Genomic DNA, 24,556 nt, shown 5'->3' with positions numbered 1-24,556 from the left:
CCCGTCTATATCTGCCCAGCAAACAATACATTTTCCATAACAAAATTATAATATGTGTATATACTCTGTATATTTATTATGTATCTATAAATACAAACACATGAATGTTTATATTTAACCTGTTAATTGTCACCCCGGGACGCCTACGTTGACTATACTATATTACAATTAAGTCTAATCTAATCTTGACAAACTATATATCATTGGAAAGGTCTAAGACTCCCAAAAATAGATTTTACCAATATGTTTTGTTAAAAATTATGTAGGAAAAGTAATAGATTAATTTATGACAAGAGTGCACCCTCAGAAATCTACATTACAAAAGCAGCTTTGACCTTTGTTTAAAAATAAGACTTCCTCGTTGCCTTTTGTATCAGTTATGTTATGTATCACTTGAAAACATTAAATCTCAAAATTCATGCTTTAAAACCCATTTTAAAATCAGACATTGCATTACCATGTAAGTGGTACATCAAAATCATGTTACAAAATGTTTTCAGTCATGAATTATAAAAATTTAGGTTTGTATCATGCACATTCAAGTCTATCTTCAAAAATGTGAGTGACAGTTAACACGTTAAGAATTTTTTTTTTTTTATTAAATAAATACATAATATACATAAATGTTTATATTTATATATACACAAGTGCACACATATGTTTACAAAACTTTTAATTTGGATGTGATTAATGGGGATTAATCATCTGACAACACAAATTATGCTGTCAGACTATTAATCGCCAATTATTGCATCCAAAATAAAAGTTTTTGTAAACATATATACTAGCACAATACAGAATACACACACACACACACACACACACACACACATTTATTATCTGTATATACTGTATATTAGTGAAAATATTTACATGTATTTACATATTTATATATCTTATATTAAAATATTTAATATATAAACATAACATGTTTTTATTAAATATATACATGCATATGTTCGTATTATATACATTTACATTTAGCAGACACATTTATCCAAAGCGACTTACAAATGAGGACAATGGAAGCAATCAAAATCAACAAAAGAGCAGTGATATACAAGTGCTATAACAAGTAATGCTGTAACAAGGAGGCTGAGGTAGTATTAGAATCCATTTGCAGAAGTTTATTAGGGAAAAATCTTATCAACAGCGATGTTAAACCAGCCAGAGAGTCAGTACCATAATTGCAATCCGATCTTTCAATATGCACAAGGGCAGTCCAAAAGGCAGAGACGAGTAGGCAGGTGAAAAGATCAAACACAAATATCAGCCCAATCAGGCAGTAAATCCAATGGGGCAATTCAAGAAGCAAGAACATGAAAACAGGCAGACTCATACACAAACAGGCAGTCAGAATAATCAATGGAAAACGCTTGGTAAGGCAGGTAAACTGTCAATACTTCACAAAGTTGGAACACCCTGACTCTGTTAAATAGTGTCAAACAGGAAGTGAGTGTAGAAGCAGAGGGAGCAGTGAACAGTCAGTACTCAGGGGAAGGTTCCCTCTGTTGGTGTGGCATTACAGAATCCCCCTCCCTTTGAGCACCTCCTGGCACTCAGTGCGGATGTCCCCGTGGTCGTGGCACTGGTTGATCTGGTCTGGCTCGTCCTCTAACAGTCTGACAGTCCTCCTTGAGGGAAAGATCCAGAATGTCGCTGGCAGCTACCCATGACCTGTCTTGATGGCAATTCCTTGGGGGTCTTGGATTGGGCACAGACTTAATAATCCATTAAATTTATATAGTGCTTTTCTAGGCACTCAAAGCGCTTACATAGTCATGGGGTATCTCCTCATCCACCACCAGTGTGCAGCATCCACCTGGATGATGCGACGGCAGCCATAGTGCGCCAGAACGCCCACCACACACCAGCTTACTGGTGGAGAGGAGACAGAGTGATGAAGCCAATCAGCGGATATGGGATTGTTAGGAGGCCATGATGGTCAGAGGCCAATGGGTGAATTTAGCCAGTATGCCGAGGTCACACCTCTACTCTTTTCGAAAGACATCCTGGGATTTTTAATGACCACAGAGAGTCAGGACCTCGGTTTAACGTCTCATCCGAAGGACGGTGCTCGTTGACAGTATAGCGTCGCCATCACTACACTGGGGCGCTAGGACCCACACAGACCACAGGGTGAGCACCCCCTGCTGGCCTCACTAGCACCTCTTCCAGCAGCAACCTAGTTTTCTCAGAGGTCTCCCATCCAGGTACTGCCCAGGCTCAACCCTGCTTAGCTTCAGTGGGCAACCGGTCTTGGGCTCCAGGGTGATATGGCTGCCGACTTGACAGGCTTTGACATAGGCAGTAACATCTTTAATCATTGAGGACCACCAGAATCAGTTGCGTAGCAGATGCAATGTGTGGGATATTCCAGGGTGGCCAGAGCTGACAGATGTGTGGACCCATTGCATTACCTGGTGCCATAGATTTTGTGAAACATAGTGTTTATTAGGTGGGCAGTTAGCAGGGGCTGGTTTTTTGAGCTGTTCTCACTATGTCTCCTCCATGATATCCCAGGTAATCAGGGTAATGATTACAGACAAGGGGAGTATGCTTTCAGGGGTATGGCTGTCGAAGGAAAGGTCGTACTGTCTAGAGAGGATGTCTGCTTCGAGGTTCTTACTGCCAGGACGATAGGTCACTGTGAACTGGAATCGGGTGAAAAAGAGTGACCAGCGAGCTTGGCGTGGACTGAGTCTTTTGGAACCTTTGATATATTCCAGGTTCTTGTGGTCAGTAATCACCTGGAAGGGATGGACTGCTCCCTCAAGGTGGTAAACCTTGCCTTCAGAGTATTGAATGCTTCAGTGGCCTCCTCGTTCCATTTAAGTTTCAAAGGTTTGCCTTTTAAAAGAAAGGTCAAGGGTGAAGCAATCATACTGCAATTTATGATAAATCACCTGTACACTGTAAAACCGAACAGTGAAATTAATCAAATGAAATTAGTTAATTGCACTCAAATAATAACGAAAGTTCATTGGACTTAATTTAAATAAGTTCTGTTAACTCAAAAATTTGTTGTAGTGAAGTGAACTTAAAATGATTGTGTTTTCTAGTTCCCAGCATGCTTTGCATCAGAAAACAAGGAAAATTAATTTAGAAATTAAGTGTTATTTTGTGTGTTTTTACACAAGATTAACATAGAGGGTCATAAGTTAATACATAAATGTTGTGTTATATTAGATTTTACAAAGGTTTATGTTATGTTGGATTTGTAGTGTTACCGTTGTGGTGAAGAGTAGAGCCTGTGGTTAGACTGAGGATGGACAGCAAAAACCTAATTTTGAGTGTATTTCCCACATTATAGGAGTTGAAAAATAGATAAAATTATGAGTGAATTACTCCCTAATTATAAGTTCAGAAATATAATTATTTAAGATAACTCTGAGATAATTTAAGGCAACTGGAATTAAATTTTTTAAGTTTATGTAAACTTAAAACATTTAAAAACATCACTTAAATGTTTTTGTGTAATCTGTTACAAAATATTTTTTGAGTTCTGTGAACTTATCAGGGTTTACAGTGTAGAAATTAGCAAACCCCAGAAATCTTTGAACCTCTTTGATAGTAGACGGCTGTGGCCATCCTGTTACTGCGTTGACCTTGGTTTCATCCATCTTAACACCTCGATGACTAATGATATTTGTAGGGCCCCCTAGTGGTGAGGAACGCAGTTTTCCATTCATCACCCTCTGTAATTCGGATCAGGTTATATGCACTCCATAGGTCGAGTTTGGTGTATATAGTGGCCTCACAGAGTTGTTTGAGGGCTGAAGGAACCAGTGGCAGGGGGTATCTAAATTTTATGGTAACGTTATTAAATCTTCTATAGTCAATACATGGCCTCAGTCCTCCATCCTTTTTCTCCACAAAGAAGAATACTGCTGCACCTGGATACGTAGAGGGCCGAATTAATTCTGAACTCAAGGCTTCCTCAATATACTCCTCCATGGCTTGGGTCTCAGTTTTGGATAATGGGTAAATTCTGCTTTTGGGAGGCATTGCATTGGAGAGTAACTCAATAGAACAGTCACAGCAGCTGTGAGGTGTAAATTGTGTAGGCTTGGTTTTACTGAAGACTTCTGCCAAGTCATCATAATATGAGGGATATTAACTGATTTGGTACTTGTGGGACTATCTATGCTAGTCATATAACATAGTTGGGGAACTGGGGAAAAACTGCGACTCTCACAGAAAGTAGACCACTTGGTCAACTCACCCTGATGCCATGAAATGACGGGGTCGTGAACTGACAGCCATGGAAATACTAAGATGACTTTGTGCTTGGGAGAGTCGATGACATAGAGAGATATGGATTCCTGGTGAAACAAACCAACTCGAAGGGTTAATGACTTGTTCTGTAGAACTATTCCATTACCAATTGAAGTGTCTTTGATGGCTTTAATCGTGATAGGTGGATTGCATGGTTGAGTGGGTATGTTATATTTCTTGATGATATCTTTATGGATGAGGTTTAATGCGACAATGAGACAATCATGGATGTTAATGAGATGTACATGTCTTCAATATGTAAGGTTAAGGGCAGGTTGAAAGACTGGTTTTGAAAGTCTGGTACTGAGAAATGTTCCAGATTTACCATCGTGTAAAAAAAATCGAAAATGTACATCGGAAATGCTAACTTGTGCAGCGATGAAAAAGGCTACAAATAACATATTTTTACAACAGTAAACGACCAAATTCCACCCCTGATCGCTAAAGGAAGTTATTATAAACACTCGATCGGGGTTTAAAGTGAGTTTTTAGTAAAAGTGTACTAATAATTTCATAAATTGTCAGATGTAGCTTGATGCTAACGTTAGCACCAATGCTACTAATAGCAGGTGCTTTTCTTCTTCATAATGCATTTTTGTCTCAATAATTCACGTAAGGTCGTAAGAAAATGTTTTGTTGTATTTTTATAGTAAGACTTTTGATAAATAAGGGCTAAATGCAAAGAGAGACTGAAGTGAGATCGCTGCTTTATGTCTTTGTAAAGCCTGAAAAACCACAATCAAGGCTAATAAAGGTGGAATAAAAACAAAAGAATAATGATAAAAGAATAATGCGGATAATGTGTCATACCTGGCGGAGGTGTGAAAGACTCGTTTGGTGAGAACAATACAATAATGAATCGGGCAGCTTTCAACAGTGAAACATACACAAAGAGCACAGGAATGTTTCCATGTGAGATCCTATAGAGATGACAAGTGCCATAAATCAATCTGATTAGCCTTCTCTAAAAACACACATGACATGGCCTTAGAAAATATTTCATAAAATTCACAGTTTTACAGATTCGATTATGAAATTTTTTATGAAGGTTTGGAAGACTTGTGGCCTTAGCTACACTGTGTTTTCAAACTCATTTCCTACATCAACATTTTTTTTAAATACATTTAAAACATATGTTTTTTATATTTTTATTTTTGTTTTTATGTTTGAGCTTATATATCTCTATTATCATAACAGTCTGAGTGATTCTGATTCCTGAACAGTAAACTTTAAAGTGTCAGCTTTGTGAACAAAGGTTGATTATGTATCTAGTCAGAAAGAATCATGAGCAGAAACCTTTTTATTTTGGGTATGTAATTTCGGTCTCCATGCCAAAAAAGGGGGGTTACTAGTAAGGGGTTAAAAGCATATTAGTATGTTATGTGTATGAATATGTGTATTTAATCTAGATTTAAACTGCAAACTGTGTCTGCCTCCCGAACAATGTTAGGTAGGTTATTCCAGAGTTTAGGCGCCAAATAGGAAAAGGACCTGCCACCCGCAGTTGATTTTGATATTCTAGGTATTATCAAATTGCCTGAGTTTTGAGAACGTAGCGGACGTAGAGGATTATAATGTAAAAGGAGCTCATTCAAATACTGAGGTGATAAACCATTCAGGGCTTTATAAGTAATAAGCAATATTTCAAAATCTATACGATGTTTGATAGGGAGCAAGTGCAGCGATGATAGGACCGGGCTAATATCGTTATACTTCCTGGTTCTAGTAAGAACTCTTGCTGCTGCATTTTGGACTAGCTGTAGTTTGTTTACTAAGCGTGCAGAACAACCACCCAATAAAGCATTACAATAATCTAACCTTGAAGTCATAAATGCATGGATTAACATTTCTGCATTTGACATTGAGAGCATAGGCCGTAATTTAGATATATTTCTGAGATGGAAAAATGCAGTTTTACAAATGCTAGAAACGTGGCTTTCTAAGGAAATAATGTGATCAAATAGCACACCTAGGTTCCTAACTGATGACGAAGAATTGACAGAGCAACCATCAAGTCTTAGACAGTGTTCTAGGTTATTACAAGCAGAGTTTTTAGGTCCTATAATTAACACCTCTGTTTTTTCTGAATTTAGCAGTAAGAAATGACTCGTCATCCAATTTTTTATATCGACTATGCATTCCATTAGTTTTTCAAATTGGTGTGTTTCACCGGGCCGTGAAGAAATATAGAGCTGTGTATCATCAGCATAACAGTGAAAGCTAACACCATGTTTCCTGATGATATCTCCCAAGGGTAGCATATAAAGCGTGAAGAGTAGCGGCCCTAGTACTGAGCCTTGAGGTACTCCATACTGCACTTGTGATCGATATGATACATCTTCATTCACTGCTACGAACTGATGGCGGTCATATATTAATATGATTTAAACCATGCTAATGCACTTCCACTGATGCCAGCAAAGTGTTCAAGTCTATGCAAAAGAATGCTGTGGTCAATTATGTCAAACGCAGCACTAAGATCCAATAAAACTAATAGAGAGATACACCCACGATCAGATAATAAGAGCAGATCATTTGTAACTTTAAGGAGAGCAGTCTCAGTACTATGATACGGTCTAAATCCTGACTGGATTTCTCTAAGAAGGAATATAATTGTGAGGATACAGCCTTTTCTAGTATCTTGGACAGAAAAGGGAGATTCGAGATTGGTCTATAATTAACTAGTTCTTTGGTGTCAAGTTGTGTTTTTTTATGACAGGCTTAATAACAGCCAGTTTGAAAGTTTTTGGGACATATCCTAATGACAATGAGGAATTAATAATAGTCAAAAGAGGACCTATGACTTCTGGAAGCACCTCTTTCAGGAGCTTAGATGGTAGGGCTGCACGATTAATCGCATGCGATTGTCATGCGTGTCTCATCAGTAAAGATGGTTCTGTGATTAGCGGTAAATGTCCATCAGCTGCTTTCAAATGGAGCCGCACCTAATATACAGAGCCGTAGATCGTTGACAAGCTACGCGATATCGCGTTCATAATCGCATGCGATTAATCTGCGATTATGAACGTGATATTGCACAGCTTGTCAGTGAATTACGGCTTCCCATCACACTAGATGTGGACTGACATTGCTCAGAAGTCAGATGTTGGTTGAAAGTGAAAACCCAACCTCTGTTTGGTGTCAAACTCTAGCGTAAATACTCCAAAAACATGACAATCTTCACTTATTATAAACAAGATTTATTTCTGTCATAAATGTAAAAAAGTTCTTATTGAGATTAACAGAGATGTTGATGGTTTATTGAAAATTATAGTTTAGTTTGATGTCACCATTATGCTGATCAGTACTTAGGAAGTATGAGTCTTTTCAGTGTTAACGTTCATTTAGCTGCTGTAATTATATCTGTTACAGCAAAAACATTGAGAAAAAGATGTCATTCGATAATGTTGGTTACTGGCTGATATTAAAGATGTCTTAATGTAACAATCTGATCAACTGATTTTACCAGGAGTCTGTTCTACGCTATTAATTTAATATTAGTCATTATAGCAGATATGTTGCAATACACAGGGTCCTGACAATTTATGTTATTTTATTTTTATCTGATCTTTTTAAACTACATTGTTTTAGAATCACTTCAAACCATAGGATGCTTAGACATACAGAGACCTTAAGAATTAGTGTAAGAATCTCAACAATGGTGACATGCTTCATGCCGCAATGCATTCTGGGTGCTATGGATGAGTTTTGCATGCTGTACCCAGAATACATTGCAGCATAAAGCATGTCACCATTGTTGAGGTACATACACTGAATCTTGATGTTTGTGTGACAAATTTGTTTTTAAATTTTTGAAATTATCTGCTTTAAATTCAACTGGGTGTCAGGTTGTTGACCATTGAGTCACTTTAATAAATAGTACTTAACTAACACCACACAGTAGCTTGGGTGAAAACAAGTAATCAGACATATCATTCATCAGCAAGCAAACAGCACCATTGAATCACATATTCGTTTGCTGTTTTAGCCACAATAAAGATGACAGCAGCTAAAAAACAACACCGTCAAGTCAAGTGTTAAATTGCACAACTAAAGCCAACACTTACCAGCATTATGGTGACATCAAACCAAGCTATTACTTTTAAACAGACATCAACATCCACATCTAAACATCCACTTAAATCTTAATTAGAATGTTATGGAATAATGTTCTAATAATGTTATTGATAAACATTTGTAGAATGTTTTTAGAGAACGTTATCCTATCTTTTGAGAGAACGTTCTGGGAACAAAAATAAAACTACCCGCTAAAAACATTGTTAGAACAATCCATGGGAATGTTCTTAGAACATTTTAGAACAAAGAAAATTCTAGCTGGGAAGTGCCGCTCCATTTGAAACCAGGTGGTGGACATTTACTGCTAATCACAGAACCGGCTTTACTGACAAAGACACGCATGACAATCGCATGCGATTAATCGTGCAGCCCTATTAGATGGTATAGGGTCTAACATACATGCTGTTGGTTAAGATGATTTAACAAGTTTATACAATTCTTTCTCTCCTATAGTAGAGAATGAGTGGAACTATTCCTCAGGGGCTCTATAGTGCACTGTCTGATGTGATACTGTAGCTGAAGGCTGAATGGTTGCAATTATATCTCTAATAGTATCGATTTTAGAAGTAAAGTAGTTCATAAAAACATTACTACTGTGGTGTTGGGAAATGTCAACATTTGTTGAGGCTTTATTTTTCATTAATTTAGCCACTTTATTGAATAAATACCTGGTGTTATGTTTATTTTCTTCTAAAAGAGAAGAAAAGTAATCAGATCTAGCAGTTTTTAGTGCTTTTCTGTAGGATATATTACTTTCCCGCCGAGCAATACGAAATACCTCTAGTTTTGTTTTCCTCCAGCTGCGCTCCATTTTTTGGGCTGCTCTCTTTAGGGTGCGAGTATGTTCATAATACCATGGTGTCCAACATGGATATGCTAAGGAATTTGGATACATCAGGAAGATAACTTAAAAAGCAGTCTTTTGTGGTAGAAGTGATGGTTCTTCGATACTTGTAACAAGAAGTAGAATTTAAAATTTTGGCTATATGAAGTTTGCACAGAACTAAATAATGATCTGAGATATCATCACTTGGCTGAATAATTTCAACACTATCAACGTCAATTCCATGTGACAGTATTACATCTAGAGTATGATTTCAACAAAGAGTAGGTCCTGAAACATGTTGTCTAACACCAATAGAGTTCAGAATGTCTATAAATGCTGATCCCAATGCAACTTTTTCATTATCGACATGGATATTAAAATCACCAACTATTAAAACTTTATCTGCAGCCAGAACTAACTCGGATATAAAATCACCAAACTCTTTAATAAAGTCTGTATGGTGCCCTGGCGGCATGTATACAGTTGCCAGTACAAACATAACAGGGGATTTATCATTAACATTTGTTTCTCTGGATAATGTTATATGTAGCACCATTACTTCATACGAGTTATACTTGAAGCCTGCCCTCTGAGAAATCCTGAAAACGTTGTTATAAATTGAAGCAACTCCTCCCCCTTTGCCTTTTAGACATGGCTCGTGTTTATAACAGTAATCTTGGGGGATGAACTCATTTAAAATAATGTAATCATCAGGTTTTAACAATAACAATCTTACTGTATTTACGTTTAGCATTAGCCAGCACTTTTAAATTTGCCAATATGTCAGGCGCTCTGGCTCCCGGTAAACATTTGACTATGGTGGCTGGTGTCTCTATATTCACGTTCCGTACAATAGAATCACCAATAACTAGAGCACTTTCATCAGGTTTCTCAGTGGGTGCATCACTGAGTGGGGAGAACCTGTTTAATTTTTTGATCGGAACAGACGAGCGGTGTTTTGACCCACGACTACGCTGCCTCACCGTCACCCAGTTGCCCTGCTGCAGGGGCTCTGTTTCCGGAACCGAACAATGTACAAGAATCCCTGAGCTAGACGCATCCAAAGCCGTATCTAGAGCCCTAACATTCTTACTGTCCTCAATTAAAGTTTGGATGCGTGTCTCTACTTCTGAAGTCTTCTCTGTCAGCCTATTTCCCTGCATTTATCACATGTGAATCCTTCATCAGAGACAGATAAACTGTACATGTGGCAAGAGGTGCAAATAACAATAGCAGGCGAAGCCATTACTCACCGTGCTTGATGAAATATTCTTACTGCGGTTGTTTGATGAACTTGTGAAAAACTGGAGCGAGAGAGAGGAGAGGAGAAAAGAAAACGCTAATGACAAGCTAACGAGTGCTAACACTTTGCAGGTGTACTGCACTCACGGAAAAGTGAACGATCAAAGTGAATCTGATAAGATTGATCGATAATATCAGAAATATGGTGTGAATTAAGTTATATTTTACCACTTTAAAAAACAAACAAACAAACAAACAAACAGACAGTGATAGTAAGATAAAGATTCTAGAGAAAAAATAAAATAAAAACAGCTACACAGAGCTACGATTAGCTACAGAAGGCCAACAGGAAGTAGAGAAAACACTGTCCCTCTTCAAAGCTTTCTGGGTTTTGCTAATTTTTACCGACGTTTTATCCAAAATTTCAGTCAGGTAGCGGCCCCCCTAACTGCACTTACTTCGGTCAAGAATCAATTCTCGTGGACTGAGGCTGCCCAGGCAGCTGTTGAACGTCTCAAATCGCTCTTTTCATCCAGTCCTATCCTTATCTCCCCCAACTTAGAAAGACAGTTCATCATCGAGGTCGACGCTTCAGAGGTGGGTGTTGGGGACATCCTCTCTCAGCGCACTTCAGCCGATGATCAGATTCATCTCTGCGCTTTGTCCGCATCGCCTTACTACTGTTGAACAGAATTATGATGTAGGTAACTGAGAGATTTTGGCCATTCGTCTCGCATCAGGGGAGTGGCAACACTGGCTGGAGGGGAGCTGCGGTCCCGTTCGTAGTCTGGACTGACCATAAGAATCTCGAATACATTCAGTCAGCCAGGAGACTTAATGCCTGTCAGGCTCGTTGGTCCCTTTTCTTTACGCGTTTTGATTTTACGATCTCCTACCGGCCGGGGTGCAAGAATCTAAAGCCTGACGCTCTCTCTCGCCAGTTCCTTTTTTCTGATTCCGTACCATCTAAAGAGGGCATCCTTTCTCAGCGGGTCATAGTGAGGGGTAGGGATGGCCATTTTCCCCAAACATCACATTCGAATATTTGAGCTCACAAAAAAACGAATATTCAAATATTCATTTATTTAAATTGTTTAATAAGACAGACGTTATTTTTCAGCAACATTTATTGTTTCCGTCATTTTTGAACAAGCTTATACACAATAGGCTTGAACCTTACGCTACATCGTGTTTTGTAGCTGAAAAACTTTACGAAGCAGTACTCATTCCGTATCTAAGGAAATATATATTTTTTTTTCATATCTAAAGAGTACACTTTTCTGCTGAATTTTAACCAGTGAATTTGGAAAGTGAAATAAAATTAACCGAAGTTTGACTGTCAAATATTATACATCATATTTTTAAACAGATTGAACACTTTGGAAGGGAATTCTGGAAGGTGAATATGAATTATTGAGTGACTTCAGGGATTCATCGTAGTGTCTTCTGTTGGACACGCCTCCTTACTCTGGCATCCACACGAATAGCCAGCTCAATGAGTTTATCCACCCCGCGGGTAAATCCGAGGAATCAAATAACTTCTTCAGCACCTGCGAAAACGCTTGGAAGGAGGTGCAGCATGGAAGTCTCTGTTCCCACACAGTGGTTCCCCAGTTGCCACTCGTCCTGTGAGCAGAGTTATAGTGAACGCTATCTTAGATTCCTCGGTGAGAAATGATGATGTTAAAGAGAAATGTAGAGAGAGCATTTAGCCAAAAATGAACGACACAACTGGGGCTCCCTGGAATAAAAGGCTAGTGGTGGTACACGAAGCTTAGGAGAACACATGCTTTGATCCATGGCAGTTGGTGGATTGGACGCAGGTGGTTGCTGAGAAGAAAGGGTCTCTAACTTGAAGCGCTGAATCTGAGTGGTAAGTTCCGAAACCTGAGGGACCAGGGCTTGGACAGCACAACCCATAGTCCCCAGGCGGGTGAGGAATAAGGTCCAGAGGATCCCAACTGGAGGTACAGGAACACAACTAGACAAGAGAGACAGACGAGAAATCAATGAACCAACAACACAAACAGGATGCCAGCCAAACTTAAAGGCAGCGCAAATGAGTTGCATCTGGTGCTCATTACCGCAGCTGCTGCTGGTTAACAGATGCACACAATCAGACAGAGACGCAAGATGAACGCACCGAGCCATGATCCTTTACAGTGATCGATGTCTTCGTGGTTCCCTCACCATCATTATCTTATTTACTACTTCAGCTGCCATTACACCTGTGACTTGCTTATTCCTTAATTCCCTCTCTTTCTAAGTTTCCCTCATGTGTAGTCGTGTGTCTGACCGTTGTGGTGTGTACATGCTACACTTCGTTTGTGACCTACTCCCAGTCTAGAGTTTTCATACCAGACTTCCGTTCCCTAGTTCCTGTCCTGACATTACCAGTTCTGTGTTTAGTGGCTTCTCCACTTTTGCCCCTCCTTGGCATGCTCTATAAAGAATGCTCTGACATTGCATCAGTTCCGATGCTTGGACTCTGCGAGCTGTTCTCACTCCACTCTGACATTGAATAGTTTCCTCTTATTGTGAGATGCTTAGTTGTTTGGCTCTGCTCTCTCCTGTAATTGTCTTCAGGTCATTTGTTCTTCACTTCTTATCAAATGTCTCAATTGTTTCTTCTCTCAGACTGATTTTGGAGTTTCTCTAATGGACTTTGGGGCAGGAATGGATCGGAAGTCTACTTTAAAGATAACGATATTAGCATCCTCACCAGTGAACGATATTGTCTGTTCATTCTAAGTGCACACGCGTCTGTTGCTTTAAATTCTAGAACAGTACCTGAAGCACCTTAAAGGTGCCATATGCAAAAATTGAGGTAAAAATATCCATAACATGACCTACACGCATCAAAAGAATGAGAAGAAATAAGGGCGATGATGTCATAAAAAAATGTCAAGTTATAGTGCTGCAGAGATATCAACCTTAATTAGCATTAGCATTACTAGCCCCGGCCCGACAGGTGTCGTAATACCAGTTTCGGCTATGGGTGGCGGTATGCGGGCAACATAACCACCAGCCAACCTGCAATACACGAATAACTCGCACGGCTTTCTGGTGTGTACTTGAACCTGATGTCAATCGTGTGGAAAGTACAGCCCACTACTTCATTTCAGTTCAGGGAAGAGAGAGAAAGGATATCTCAAGCAAGCCCTTGGCAAGAGACCCCTACCACCACCACCCGCTACAGGGAAACAACCGCGCTCAGAATCCCAAATCAAATCCGATAAGAAAAGAAGCCGAATCAGAGTAAACATCGGCACTGCTTTTAATCGCTGGAGACAACTGATGGCCTGAAAGAAATGAGGCTCGACTCTGAACTTGCAACATTTCTAACAGTAAGTTAGATGCTGTTAGTATTTCGCTAGAAGTTTGTTTTATATGTTTGTGTATTTGTTTTCGGGAAGTTATAACATAGCAATGTATCGAAGGCTGTTCGATAAACGTGCTAATGTCAGCGATGGCTAACCTTAACGTTTAACTTAACGTTACCCATTTTATTATATCATAACTAACCTGCTCTGTCTAGTATGTTGGTCTCCGTGTCCTCTTTGCTTCGTGGTTTTTCTGTGCGTGAAAAAATTGATGTGTGTCGTGAAAGCGTGTGAAAAGAGTCAATTGCTTGTGTCTCACGGTGAATGCTTGAGAGTTGGCACATTAATTCCCAAGCAGAATAAAGGACAGGTTGATTATTGCTGTTTAGCGTTTGTATTAATCTATGATGTGTCCCTGTTTGCGTACAGGGACATAAAAAATAAATTAAAAGTGATACGTGGACCAAGGTGTCTGAGATTGTTCATTTTAAGTAAAGGATCCTAATATTTCGTCCACAACAATATTTAATGAGGTTAAATTATAACTCCTTGTGGTTTGTCTGCACGACATCAACAAGCTTGTTTGCTTTGCGGCCGCTTTAAATACAAAATAAGTATTCGATCTACGTTAGAGCGTCTGAGCGCTCACAAATCTTTCTGCAGCGTTGTGAGCAGAGCGGCAAGAGCGATTTTTGACGCTCTAGGCGCCGGCGGTGTGAACGCACCTAGGCTTCGGCTATGGCTGTAGTAGGGCTGGGCGATATATCTAACGATATGATCATGCGCATCTAATCAGTAAAGCTGCTTCCGTGATCACCGCTAAAATCTCCATCACCTGCTTATAATTGGAGTGGCATTTAATAGACAGCAGAGGTGGCACTTGCAAGTCACAAGCAAGTCTTCAAGTCATATCCAAGTCCTCAAAGGGTTAAAGTTAATGAGATAATTAAGTGACTAATTAAATGATGATTGTACATTAGTGATGAACTTCTGCTGTTAACAATCAACATCACTGAAGTAAAGAAAAACACAAGAACTACAACTGAATTTAGCCACAGCCATCAACTGAAAAAAAAAAAAAAAAAAACACTATGTCACCATAATTGTGGTCAAGGTTTGCTTTAAGTAGTGTCTTGACCCTTTTACTAATTCAAAGCAATTTAGTTCAAAACAATTTCAATATTGTTTTTGCAACAAACATGTATGCATTGCTGAATCAAACCTTGTTGTAGTGACAGATGATCTTATGCTTTTTCTGCTTATAACTCATGTTGACTTGGACATCATAAGATAGTCTTCTTTGGATTGTTGATTGACATTCAGCTTTTACCAGAGGTGGGACTTTCAAGTCACAAGCAAGTCTTCAAGTCACACTGTTAAAAATCGCAGTAAAAAAACGGCCAAATTTCGACAGTAAAATACTGTTTTTCATTAAAACAGTGCATTCTGGGTAATATTCATCGTTTTCGAGAAGTAGCCTGCTGCTATATATCGTAAATTAACAACGTTCAAAGTCGACACTCAGCGGCCGTGTTTCAAATCACACCCTACACCCTCATTCACTCTTCCCTACATGAGTTTACTAATATAGCCCACCTGACAGAGAGAATGAACACTAATGAGTGAATTCAGACACTGATCAACAGCTGCTGTTAATGAGTAGAATCACTGAAGAAAAAAAAAACATAACAAGACAAACACATGAAATACAACTGACTTCAGCCACAGCCTTAGATGAAATCAACTGAAGATTTAAACGATCAACAAACAGCTTCACCAACTTCACACATTACTAACCAGACTGACTTTATTTCTGCCAATCAGAGAACAGAGATCAAAAGATCTTATTGAGAATTAAAGAGATTTAGATGATAATGTTACTGTTTCGTTTAGCGTCACCATTGTGGAGATCAGTGTTTGCTTTAGTTGGGCTCCTGACCATTGACTTTTGCACTTTACATTTTGTGTTATTGCTGTATTTGTATCTTTATGATGCATCTGTTACAGCAGTATTAATTTTGATAGTCAAGTGATTATGGTTGTTTCTAACAGGCATGATCTACTAGACTGGCTTAAAGTGTTGCTATAATAATCAAATATTAATTTGGTGTTGAAATATTTGAGTGAATGACACTTCAATTTTGTAAGATTGAAAAGTAGTGTGATAACCAGTATTTATGGATTTAACGACTAGTTTTAGTTAAAAAGTATTTCGGGCAGCAGTCCCTACAACACTCAAAGAGAGAAATCAACAATCAGCATATGAATCTCAACAATGGTGACAATCAAAAGGTTCATGATGCAATGCATGCTGGGTACCAGCACAGGCTAAAACTCATCCATGATTCCCAGCATGTATTGCAGCATGAATAAATTATGCCCCTGAATTGTTCACTTATTTTCTTGAATTCTTATGTGCTTATAATTTTGCATTTGTTTTAAGTTTTAGTAGCATGTGTTGTGATGTTCAGAATTGATGTTCATTTATTTTGTGGATTGTCACCATTGTTGTGATTCATACGCTGATTCTTGATGTTTCTGTCTAAATTTCAGCAAAGGTTTTTTTTTTCATTATGAGTGAAATTTTCTTAAGTCTTTCATAACTTATGGCTCAGCAGTGTTCCTTCTTATGCTGTAGTATCAATATTCAATAAGAGAAGAGACACGGGATTAGATCAGAAATAATAGTATTTGTTCTTGTCAATCTATAAACAACAATATCTGATTTTTTTTCTTCTGTGTACTTTTGTTTTGCTATAACAAGTTCCAAAGGCGCATTGTTACAGCATTAAAAAAAAAAAAACTTATTTGTTGGAAAGTCACGTTCAAGAGCCCAACTAAAGTAAACACTGATCTCCATCATGGTAGTGAAAAAACACCTAAACCTATTTAACTCTCCATAAGTTCTTCTGTAGACATCTGACAGAAATAAAGTCAGTCTGGTTAGTAATGTGAATCTGGTGAAGCTGTTTTATGAGTTGTTTAATCAGATCTTGAGAGATTTGATGTATTCTTTTATTCAGTTGATTTCATTTAAGGCTGTGGCTGAAGTCATTTGTAGTTCTTGTGTTTCTCTTTCCTTCAGTGATTCTGCAGGTGTTTATCACTAACGCTCAATCATCAATTAATCACCGAATTATCTCATTAACTTCACTGATTCAGTGTTACTCTAACACTCTGTAGTGTGCACACATTATAAGTGTTCATTTAAAACTGAGGATTTTCTTGTGGGGTTTAAAGGGTTAAAGATTTAAGATGAAGAAAAAACAGAATGAAACATAATTTAACAGTAATAAACTGTAATTAATTTACAGGAAACAAACTGTAGAAAAACAGTTATTTACTGGCACCCCTGCTGCCAGTAAATAACTGTTTTTCTACTGTTTCTTGCCGTAAATTAATGGTTGCCAGCAAAAAAAAAAGTGTTTTTCTACAGTTTTTTGCCGTCAAGTCAAGGAAAAACAGTAAAATACTGTAAAATGTAAACGTCAGATTTACCAAATGAAAAAAAAAAATAATTTAACTAAAATATTTGTGAACATCCATAGAAAAAAAATTAGGCAAAGTCATACACTGATAATGAGAGTAAATACTGAACTTGACTGTATTAATGTGTGTTTGCACAAGAGAGATCGTTTAGTTTAATGTAGTTTTGTTGTTCACCATTGTGCTGGAGAGTAGAGCCGGTGCTTCAGCCAATGATGAGCCACAAATTCTGATTTTCTGCTGCTTTATATAAAGGCAGTAAATGTGGAGTCGCTGATACAGTGATGATCTCTGTGTTAAGTACTTCAGCACATACATGTGTGCTATAGCTGACAATGAACTGCAGTGATTTGAGTGAAAGTCATGTATTTAGTTACTTTATTACTGCACATTAAGTGTAAGAAATATTCCTTCTCAGTGGACTCAAATGAAATAAGTTCATAGTACTAACATCGTGGGAATGCTAGTTTAAAAACTCGAACTGTTTGAAGCAGTGGGAGTGGAGTTAATTTCCATGGTAGAATCTACAGTAAAATACTGTTAAAAAATAAGAGCGGTAAATTAATGGTTAAGAGCTGTAAATTAACAGTACTTTACTGGCACCCCTGCTGCCAGAAAATTACTGTTATTTAACGGCAAAATTTTTTACAGTGCATATCCCAAGTCCCTCAAAGGGTTAAAGCTAAAGAGATAATTAAGTGACTAATTAAATGATGATTGTGCATTAATGATGAACACCTGCTGTTCTTGAGAATTACAGAGGATCAGATGTTGATGTTTTATTGGTTAAAGTGATGCAACCATAATGGAGACCAGTGTTTGCTTTAGTGGGGCTCTTGACCCTTGACTGTCATGTTAGATCTCTTTATGTAGCATTGCATGAGGTGCTGTAAAGCAGAGAGAAGAAATTAATCTGTATGTGATAGGTGGTCAGATTACAATCAAATTAACATTAGCTCTATTTAAGTTTAGCACAATCAACCCAGTAAAACTACACTATGGAAAGAAAAATTAAGTGAATTTTAAATCTACTAAGTGCATACAAAATTTGAAAAACTATACTCTGTAGACACACACAGACATCAAGAACCAGCATATGACTCTCAACAGTGGTGACAATCAACAAAATGTTGCATGCTGGGTAAAACCTTAGTAAAAACTCCCGTCATGCACTGCAGTATGAAAAATCGTCACCACTGTTGAGGATCGTGTGATAAGTGTGTTTGTCTAAAAACCTGAACTGATTATCTCCTTTTGTGTCTTTGAAGCAGTGTGATTTTTTTTTATTTTTTACTTCAGTTCAGTAATAGCTGAGTGTCAGTCTACTATCCAAAGATAAACACAATTTCATGATGTTCAGTCATCATGAGTTATAAGCAGAAAAACCATCTGTTACTGCAAGGTTTGACTCAGCAATGCATACATGTTTGTTGCGAAAACAATATTGAAATTGTTTTGAATCAAATTGGTTTGAATTAGTAAAAGTGTCAAGACACTACTTAAAGCAAACCTTGACCACAATTATGGTGGCATAGTTTTTTTTTTTTCAGTTGAAGGCTGTGGCTAAATTCAGTTGTAGTTCTTGTTTCTCTCTTTACTTCAGTGATGTTGATTGTTAACAGCAGAAGTTCATCACTAATGCACAAGCATCATTTAATTAGTCACTTAATTATCTCTTTAACTTTAACCCTTTGAGGACTTGAATATGACTTGAAGACTTGCTTGTGACTTGAAAGTCCCACCTCTGATAGACAGAGCCGTAGATCGCTGACAAGCCACGCCATATCGCGTTCATTATCGAAGGCGATTCATCTGCGATAATGAACGCGATATGGCGTGGCTTGTCAGCGATCTACGGGTCTGTCTATTAAATGCTACTCCAATTATAAGCAGGTGATGGAGATTTTAGCGGTGATCACAGAAGCAGCTTTACTGATTAGATGCGCATGATCATATCGCTCGATATATCGCCCAGCCCTAGCCTGAACCTAGATTACCCCCACTTCCCCGTCTAGTTGTAAAATGAACTTGAAGTGAGGAGATGGGGTGGAGGAGGGATGCTGATAAACAGTCAATGGATAGAGGTAAGTCAGCGGTATGTATACTATGGTATTGATTACTTGATTGTTGTCCACCAGTGTTGATTAGACTAGGTATCTGACGCGCTCCTCCCGAACCTTGTTACTAAAACATCATATATTGGTAACAGGCAAAATATTCGAAAATGTTCCCTACCTTCACTGTATCACAGTGGCAACAAGGACTCGGTATGATTTCAGAAACAACACATTCCAGCAGCAGATCAAACCATAAAACAAATAAAATTAATACTATTTTAGTCAACCAGTTTCATAATTTTACCTCCATTATCTATTTTTAATTATCATTCAAATCCACAATCTAAAAAAAAATCAATTACAATTAATTGAAATCTGATACACTGAACTGTCTGCCTAGAGCACACACTTAATGTTTTAAGCTGTGTAGATAGCAGGGAACAGTCAAGATGTTATGAAGTGCATTGAGCAGCAGAAGAAAACTCAGTGCACTCAAAAAACTAAATTGCATCTCGGACAGCATGTGTTACAAATTCAGTTCTCCGTAGTTTATATGGCCAAATACACGCAAAATTATGACAAAATTCCACTCTTGGTGACTATTCATACCTGAATTAAAAATAATGTATTACTGTACATGGTACCAGAACAGAAACAACTGAAGTTGTAAAAATATATAAAACTCACCGACAGTGGTGGACGAAGTACACAAATCAAGTACTTGCGTAAAAGTACAGATACGTATAATAAAATATTACTCCAGTAAAAGTAAAAGTACTTCTTTTTCAATTTTACTCAAGTGAAAGTACAAAAGTACTACATTTTTTATGTACTTAAGTAAAAAAGTACTGAAAGATAGATGTTTGCAATTTTATATAGGCTAATTTAATTTTATATTAGCAAATTATTATATTTTTTTTATAATCCTACTGCTCAAAATACCTGGGATTTTTTTCCAAAATAACCACTATATGGAGTCAAGATATATTTTTGTTGTTGATATGGACTACACTGATGAGAGTAATGTTAACTGTGAAGCTTACACTGTGATGTACCTGAGAGAAAACAGAGATGACCATCTGATTTTCACCAGTAAGAACAAAGTATTTTAAAGTTTGTTGTTTTACAGAACAACAGTTATATATGACATGATAATAAGGCCTGAAGATTTTAAGGAAAATATAATTATATTTTCATAATGATTTTTTCCTTCTCAAACCTTGTCTGGGGTGTAAAAACACCACTGGCCAAACGGGGTGCATCTCTTCCCCTCTTTGATAATTACTAGTTACCATGTTCTGAACATCACATCCTTTCTTTTCTCCCCAGATGTAATCTATATATATATATATATATATATATACCACCAGCAAGTTTGTTAGCTAGACAGTTAGCATCAGCTAACAATATTTACTTATTTTCAGTACGGTTATGAATAACGTCCTTAATAACAATGGATGAAAAGTTTAGAGCTCTACTGATGATTAAGTCTAGAGTGTGTCTACCTTTGTGTGTACATGCTGAATCGACAAATAAAAAAAAGCCTCAAGTCCAAATATTCATTTATCACCAATTAACTGTTTGACAAACACTTCTTGCTTCGATGTCCAGATCTGAATTTAAAAAAATCTCAAACACGCTCCGATGTCCCGATCTGAATCAACCGAGTCGCGACCATTCTCCGAAGTGGCGATCTGAATCTACCGAGTCGCGAACAGGCTCCGAAGTGCCGATCTGAATCAACCGAGTCGCGAACAGGCTCCGAAGTGCCGATCTGAATCAACCGAGTCGCGAACAGGCTCCGAAGTGCCGATCTGAATCAACCGAGTCGCGAACATGCTCCGAAGTGCCGATCTGAATCAACCGAGTCGCGAACAGGCTCCGAAGTCCCGATCTGAATCAACCGAGTCGCGAACAGGCTGCGAAGTGCCGTTCTGAATCAACCGAGTCGCGAACAGGCTCCGAAGTGCCGATCTGAATCAATAGAATCGCGAACAGGCTGCGAAGTGCCGATCTGAATCAACGGAGTCTCGAAAAGGCTCCGAAGTGCCGATCTGAATCAAAAGAGTCGCGAACAGGCTCCGAATTGCCGATCTGAAAACTTCGACCAAAGAATGTAAAAAAAATAACTCAATTTCTCTAATAACTCTATACTCTAATAACTCTACAAATCTATGAAAGACTCAGATCACGTGTCTAAAAATAAATCGCTATAGTAAAAGAGAAATAATAAGAGGAGCAGAGGTGGAGAGTCCAGGGGTCAGAAAGTAAAAGTCCTGCCACATTTTTGCTCCACCCATGAACTCAGCAGCTGATTTCACCAGAGGAGGAAACAAGTCATTCCTTCCAAGTCACAAACTAGTCTCAACTCAAATCCCAAGTCCTCAAAGAGTTAAAGTCAATGAGATAATTAAGAGACTAATTAAATGATGATTGTGCATTGGTGATGAACACCTGCTGTTATTGGGTGTTACAGAGGATCAGATGCTGATGTATTATTGGTTAAAATGATGCCACCATCATGGAGATCAATGTTTGCTTCAGTTGGGCTCTTGACCTTTGATTTCTTATGTTAGATATTTCTCTGTAAAAGTACATGTGCTGTTATAAAACAGTGTGATCAGTGCTGTGCAGAAAACCGTTACTAGCCGGTTTTACATGATGAAGTAATTATTAGGCATCAGCCTGTTTATTTCCAAAACAATTTTATGTATTTATTATTAACAAATGTTCAGTTTTTAAATAACCTACCTTGTGGAACCGTTGGTTTAATCACTATAATGAATACATTTCCTAATGTATGTAATAAATATACATTTTTCGAAATCTTTTCCTAATAAGACGCACAGACATCATGACCCAGCATATGAATCTCAACAATGGTGACAATCAACAAAACGCTTCAAGCTGAAGTGCATGCTGGGTAACACCGTAGTAAAAACTCTGATTATGCACTGTAGCATGAATAATTATTGTAACCACTGTTGAGGATCATATGATAAGTGCTCATGTCTAAAATCCCGAGCCTGTACAATTTTTTCCCCCAATATTTAAGCATTACAATAATATTTGTTTAATAGGACTTTTTTTGTAGTTCAGTAATTTCTGAACATAATTTAACAAACCAAAGAGAGACACCTTCATGAAGTTAATTAAAATGTTTTAGATGTAAAAAAGGGCAATTAAATTTTCTACTTCAAGCTTTTAATTCAGCAATGTGTTAATGTTTGCTACGTAACACAACCGCAAGTGTTTAAAAGCAAATTACTTTGAATTATTAAAAGGGTCAAGAGCCCAACTGAAGCAATCACTGATCTCCATGATGGTGGCATAATTTTAACCAATAAAACATCAGCATCTGATCCTCTGTAACGCCCAATAACAGCAGGTGTTCATCACCAATGCACAATCATCATTTAATTAGTCTCTTAATTATCTCATTGACTTTAACTCTTTGAGGACTTGGGATTTGAGTTGAGACTAGTTTGTGACTTGGAAGGAATGACTTGTTTCCTCCTCTGGTGAAATCAGCTGCTGAGTTCATGGGTGGAGCAAAAATGTGGCAGGACTTTTACTTTCTGACCCCTGGACTCTCCACCTCTGAAGAGGAGTGAAGTTTCCTACAGCTCTGCTGTGTTTGGTCCTCACGCGCTTCTGACGCTCCGTGGCGCGTCTCCGCCCCTCACACGCGCGTTTACAGCGCTAAATTAATCATCTTTGCTAATTATTATACATTTACTTCATTGTCAGCTCCAGGTACTTCATTTATTATTGTTCATTGAACTGTTTGAAACAAAAAAAAGGTTGTATTTCAGTAATAATTCTAAATTGTCAAAATAAAATATATAAAATAATGGTTTCTATTTTAATATCCTTTAAAATATAATCTATTTCTGTGATGTGCAGCTGTATTTTCAGCATCATTCCTCCAGTCTTCAGTGTCACATGATCTTTAGAAATCATAAAAATATGATGATTTATTATTAGAACTATTAATAGTTGTGCTACCAAATATTATTTTGGAATCTGTGATCTGTGAAAGTGTTTTAAAGTTTGTGGTTTTACAGAACATATATGACATGATAATAAGGCCTGAAGTTAGGAAGAACATTTTAAGGAAAATATAATTATATTTTCATAATGATTTTTTCCTTCTCAAACCTTGTCTGTGGTGTAAAAACACCCCTGGACAAACGGGGTGCATCTCTTCCCCTCTTTGATAATTACTAGTTACCATGTTCTGAACATCACATCCTTTCTTTTGTCCCTAGATGTAATCTATATACATATATATATAGGTGGCTGAATAAAAATATTTGGACATTATTTATAAAAATTAGCACCAGCAAGCTTGTTAGCTAGACATTTAGCATCAGCTACAATATTTACTTATTTTCAGTACGGTTATGAATAAACATTCATGTCTGTCTAACGTTACTCGTCTATTAATCCAAACAATATACATATGTATAACGTTATTGTTAATACACAATATAAAAACAGATGTCATGGTAGCATTTTAATAAAACTGTTAATATTAGGGTAGCGGGGAATTTGAACATGCATGAGTTATTTTATTTAATCTGTGTTAGTTTAAGGTTATTTTATTTTATTTTTTAACCTAAAACACAGAGACGCTGATTGATGTGTCTGCATGTCAGCATTTCAGTGGGCTTAAACAGATCACCCTTTACAGCGGATTTAGTTCCCAAACAACTGACAATTTTGACCTAAATATGATTTTCATTTACAATAATTAATCCTAAATTTCGACATTAATAACTTACTTTTAGCAACATCAGACGCACGCACGCTCACAAGATCTGCCGGTTCTTACTTCTGTAGACTCACACTTAACGGTTCATTTGAATCAGTGAGTGGTCAACTCCAGAACAGCTGCAATCGGATCATTCTAATTCGTAAACGAATCGTTTGGTGCGATTCGCGATCCGATTAAAGTTTATTTTGAAAAGACTCAGTTCGTTCATGATGAATCAGACACCGCTTCTGCGTGTCGGAGCACGTGATATATTATAGGGAGTAACAATATGTTTTATGAAATGTAGTGAAGTTAAAAGTACGATCTTATGCTTTGGAATGTAGTGAAGTAAAAGTAAAAGTTACTCAAAACTACTCCAGTAAAGTACAGATACTTGAAAAATGTACTTAAGTACAGTAACGAAGTAAAGCTACTCGGTTACTGTCCACCACTGACAGAAAAAAAAACAGAACCAAAATTTGTGAAACATTTTCAAAGGTTTCAGTTT

Source organism: Carassius auratus, chromosome 22 (assembly GCF_003368295.1).
Source record: "Carassius auratus strain Wakin chromosome 22, ASM336829v1, whole genome shotgun sequence".
Lineage (NCBI taxonomy): Eukaryota > Metazoa > Chordata > Actinopteri > Cypriniformes > Cyprinidae > Carassius > Carassius auratus.
This window is presented reverse-complemented; position numbering follows the sequence as displayed.